Raw genomic sequence first — 5,792 nt, 5'->3', positions numbered from 1 at the left:
CTCTGTTTGCTTTGTTATTTTCATTTGCTCTCTCATTGAGTAACTACTCTTTTGCCAGGTATTTTTTAATCTTCTCCTTATTTCTAATCTTCAGAACAACTTTATTTAAAATTCTTCCGTATTTTAGATATAAAGAAACTAAGTATTTTCTAATTTTCCTTTGGAGAACCCTTACTCTCCACTCGTGTGGTTCAGATGGATGGATCCTCTCCAGGTTGTAGGGGTGGGTTTGTTACCCATGATTAGCAAATGAAGGCAATGCGTCTTCTTCGTTATAGCAATTAGTTCAAAGATGGGCATATGACTCAATTCAGGTGAATTATAACCAATCAACATTAGCCCCAGAGCATTTTTCTAAAACATTTAGGAATGTAATTCTCTTTCCCTTGGAGTTGTTAAACTATAGAATACAAGTTTGGAGCTGTTAGAGACATTTTTGCTAACACAAAGAGACTTATAGTGAGACTGAGAATAAAGCTAACACAGAGAAAGAAAGAGAGTTCTGAAAGAGAGAGTCATAGGTGCCTGGAATCATTATTTGCAAGATAATGACACGGTCATGATAGATTTAGATTTCCCTTTTTACCCAATATTTACCCTTGCAACATAGAATGAACTCCTGTTCTATTCTACTGTATCCTTCTCTATTCTATTCTGTCTTCCTCTACTCAGTTATTTCCATTCCATTGTACTCCACTTAAAAAGAAATAGTGGTTGATTCGAGATTCTGTTACTTGCCATTGAAAACATTCTGACTAATTGAGACACTACACTCTTTTCTAAGATTCCAAGGCTGTTAAGTGTCAGGAGCTGGAATTTAAACTAAGTTCTGTCTTAGGCCAAACTCTTCCCTCTTGCAAATAGAAGGCCTCTCAATTGTACTAAGTGCTGGCAAATAAAGAGAAGGAGAGAATTGCACACAGGCAACTTCTTAAGAAGAATGTTTCAGGCTGGGCGTGGTGGCTCAAGCCTGTAAACCCAGCACTTTGGGAGGCCGAGGCAGGTGGATCATGAGGTCAGGAGATCAAGACCATCCTTGCCAATATGGTGAAACTTTGTCTCTACTAAAAATACAAAAATTAGCCGGCAATGGTGGCATGTGCTTGTAATCCCAGCTACTCAGGAGGCTAAGACAGGAGAATCGCTTGAACCAGGGAGCTGGAGGTTGCAGTGAGCTGAGATTGCGCCACAGCACTCCAGCCTGGTGACAGAGCGAGACTTTGTCTCAAAAAAAAAAAAAAAAAAGAAGAAAAATGTTTCAGTAAACAAACTGTTTTTTAACATGTCTGTATTCCATGTTCTTATAGAACATCATATGCTCTACTGTGGCAAATAAAGAAAGACATAGAAATCAAAATAACTCACTGTGTAATGCTTATGAATTAATAGAAAATAGGCCAGGCGCGGTGGCTCAAGCCAGTAATCCCAGCACTTTAGGAGGATGAGGCGGGTGGATCACAAGGTCAGGAGATCAAGACCATCCTGGCTAACACGGTGAAACCCCGTCTCTACTAAAAATACAAAAAATTAGCTGGGCGTGGTGGCGGGTGCCTGTAGTCCCAGCTGCTCGGGAGGCTGAGGCGGGAGAATGGCATGAACCTGGGAGGTGGAGCTTGCAGTGAGCCGAGATCGCGCCACTGCACTGTAGCCTGGGTGACAGAGCAAGACTCCCTCTCAAAATAAAAAAATTTTAAAAAAAAAGTTATTTTTTTAAAAGACAGGAAAAAAGACACATGGAGAGTTTGATCATTTTGAACTACATAAATGGACAAAAATTTCTGTCTGAAAGAAAGAGTAAAGGGCCACATCATACCCTCAAACCATTACCCTTTTCTGATGTTTCCAGTACTCTCCACAAAGCCACTGGCTTCAGATCCTTTAGGTACATAACACGAGTCATTTTCAGTTCTCTCTTGACCCCACCAAAGGTCCCAAGACAAGCCCTGGTGATTCTAATTATAGAATATTATTTTATCTTTTATACTTCCACAGGCCTGGGCTTTTTTTTTGTATTAAGCTGGGACTGTTGCAACAATATATTATAATAACAAAATATTATAATATTTGCCATGCTTCCGTTTTCAGGCAGAAGGACTTTGTCACCCAAGCATTTACTAAACTAGCATTTTTCAAGTGATGGGCCTTAGTAGGTCGCAGCCACTATTTCTTTTTAAGTGGAGTACAATGGAATGGAAATAACTGAATAGAGCAAGATAGAATAGAATAGAGAAGGATAGAGTAGAATAGAACAGGAGTGTATTCTATGTTGCAAGAGTAAATATTGCAGCACAACATTTTTATATACAATGTTTTTATATACCTAAAAATATGGGTATTGATATGGATATAGGTATTGATATAGGTCTAGGTATACAATGTGAATGTGTTTGTGTGCATGCTTATGTATACTGAGTTGCCATATATAAAATATATTTCATATGTGAGTTTTCAACAAAAATGTTCCAAATCCAGTGAACTAGACAGAGCAGTAACTAGCAATCGATATCAAAGAAAATATATTAGCAGAATCTAGTTTATGCAAACATTGCTATAGGAATCATCACTACAACACAAGAGTGACCTTGCAGTATCTTTGCTGTGAAAATTACAGTGAATACAATCCTCTGTAAGTTCTGAACTCTTTCCAATGTGCTTCAAAGTTGGCCACAAAGATGATGCTTCCTGTGGAATAACCCTTATCTGGCACTGTTCTCTGAGCATTGCTTCTCTCCTCTCATCTCTGCCAAGTCACAGCATTACCTCCATTCAGAATCTTGTTCAAAACCTACTTCTTCCACAGAACTGTGAGAAACTTTGTCCTAAAAGAAACAGGTTAGACCAGGTGTGGTGGCTCATGCCTATAATCCCAGCAGTTTGGGAGGCCAAAGTGGGCGGATCACCTAAAGTCACTTTTTTATATACCTAAAGACAGGCCTGGCCAACATGGTGAAACTTCATCTCTACTAAAAATATAAAAATTAGCTGGGTGTAGTGGCGGGCACCTGTAATCCCAGCTACTCAGGAAGCTGAGGCAGGAGAATTGCTTGAACCCTGAGGTAGACGTTGCAGTGAGCTGATATTGGGCCACTGCCCTCCAGCCTAGGTGACAGAGCGAGATTCCATCACACACACACACACACACACACACACAAAGTTAGTTTATACCTTATTTGATTAAAATCTTTTTAACTTATTACTAGTTTTGTAGAAAGTTTGAAAAGTACAGAGGAAAAAATGAAATATGGTATAAAGAAGGAAAGGAAAAAAAAAGCAATCCATGCCAATCCAGAGGTAGCTATTCCTATTAACATTTTAGGTAGGTAGAAATTGCCTCCAAAGGCCAAAGAAAAAAAAAAATTTTTTTTTTTTTTGAGATGGAGTCTCGCTCTGTTGACCAGGCTGGAGTGCAGTGGGGAAATCTTGGCTCACTGCAACCTCCCCCTCCAGGCTCAAGTGATTCTCTTGCCTCAGCCTCCTGAGTAGCTGGGATTAGGGGTGCCCACAACCATGCCTGGCTAATTTTTTTTTGGTATTTTTAGTAGAGACGGGTTTTCACCATGTTGGCCAGGCTGGTCTCAAACTGCTGACCTCAACTGATCTGCCCACCTTGGCCTCCCAAAGTGCTGGGATTACAGGTGTGAGCCACCGCACCTGGCCAGAAAAATTTTTATTTGAGATGTTGAAGAGGAATCATAATAATTCCCCCAAATCTATTCCATTTAAGTTTTAAATTAAATATAATCAATGTGAGCACAAAACTTCAATAATTAAAAAATTAACTATCACTCCTGAGTTATAAGAAGAACAAGGATTTAACCAAAAGATTACTTGTGATTAAAAGATATTTATGAGAGTTGAGGTAACTTACTAGTTTCATTAGTAAGCTGTGCCCGTTTCTCTTTGATTCAAAAAGTGTTTTCAGAGTGTCACAATAATGTTTTGGGCTGATGAAAATATGATATACACAGTGGTGAAACCTGATGAGGAATGACTGGAAAATGTGTGAAAAGAAAACACGTGAGAAGTGTTAGACTAAGTCCTTGAGAGAAAAACAGGAATAGGTCTGTAATCCTAGTTCAAGTTTCCACGGTGTTTTTCCTTGCATCTCTGCCAACCATCTTTCTAAATAAATTAATAATAAAGCTTGCAGGAATAACAAATGTTTTGCTGAAATGCTGATATATTTTTATTTCTCTATTTGAACATCATGAAAGTACATTTGAGTTTATGAATATTAACTTTCATGGCCTCATTCATGATCTCATCATTGCGTCTTGTCCCCACATTTCTGGGCCAGACTTGGAGCTTCCATTAATGTTAAACGGAGCTTTGCCCTAAGGCAGGGAACTGAAAGGTTGTAGTAACAAAATGAGGATTTGTCCTACTGGGAATGAGTAAAAGAAAAGGAAGTTCACTTTTGTCAAAGAAAGCAAGAAAAGTCTATAGAATTTGGAATAAAAAATAAAACTTTTTCAGATATCTTTGTTGTTTGAGATATAAACCAAGGCTATGTTGAAGTTAGCAATTTAACTTTATTTATTTGCCTTTCAGAAACAGTGTCATCTGTAAGCAGTAGCATCCTGTGGTCTCTGCAGTCTTTTCTGAAATGTCTTTTCTCATCATGGGTCATGAAAGCTTATGATAGGAATTTAACAAAACGCTTAGTGTTTAAGAAATTAAGATTCCATCTTGAGCTTTCCTAAAGGGAAAAAGAGGAAAAAAAACGTTTCTGTGTACTTTAGCAATATAACCCATGGAGAACTGGAAAACGACTAAAGAAATGAAAAGAAAATAATTTTCTCTTCTTCTAAGAAAGTTCTGTAAAAGATAGGGCAGAGCTAGTTTTTGGTTGAATATCTGTCAAAACTAATGAAAGCCTGTAGTAAAGGCAAAAAGAATCAACCATCTTAGTTGGCCATTAAGGTAAACATCTTACACTTAGGTGCTCACCTTATTTTCTATGAGCTTTGCATGAGATAAACTCCATTTCATCTCAGACAAGCCAAAAGCCCTGGAAGTCCCTGCCCAGCCAGACTGTTTCCAGGGAAAACACAGAAGCCATAATCTGTTGAACCCTTACATTTAAGTTGAACCATTTGAAATTGCTGGTAAGAAATACTAGGCATATTAGATAAGTTACTGCTGTAATCCCTACAATTCGGCTTTGAGATAGGCACTACCATTCATATAAAGCTGATGAGAAAGGAGGCCAGGAAGGTAATGTTATTTGCCTAGGATAGGGTCAGTTGGCTTGTCAGTGTTGGAGTTGGGTTCAAACAAGATCTGACTCTAAAGCTAGTGATGAGTTAGTTTATCAGGAAACAAAAAGTTAAAAAGACATTCCTGAAATGTTTTCATTTTTTTTGGATGGCCAAAATTAAAAGTGTTTTACTACGAGTTAAGGTAAAGAGGGGTTCTACTCTCCTTGGAAACAGAAAGGGGAAAAAATGGGGGAAAGCTATTAATAAATGTAAAGGATTAAAATAAAAATTCATTACTGCAATGAAGGACAGAGTTAACTGTGTACAAGCCATATGCCTGGGACAAAATAAAGCAGTAGTTTGCCTTTTAATAAATAATAGCAAGATGTGCCATATAAATGCAGTGGTACTTGGTATACAAAAGGAAATTTAGAAACTCGAGAATACAAGCTGTTGTATTAGAACCCTTTAATAGTGTCTAACAAATCAGACCCAGATTATAATTCTAAGATTTTTTTTAAATCAGCCATAGCACATAAATATGTGATATGAGCTTTCTGAGTTCACTTATCCATGTGCAGATGTACCCAG

This window comes from Hylobates moloch, unplaced genomic scaffold, assembly GCF_009828535.3.
Source record: "Hylobates moloch isolate HMO894 unplaced genomic scaffold, HMol_V3 SCAFFOLD_13, whole genome shotgun sequence".
In the NCBI taxonomy this organism is placed as follows: domain Eukaryota; kingdom Metazoa; phylum Chordata; class Mammalia; order Primates; family Hylobatidae; genus Hylobates; species Hylobates moloch.
Note: the sequence above shows the minus strand (reverse complement) of the source record.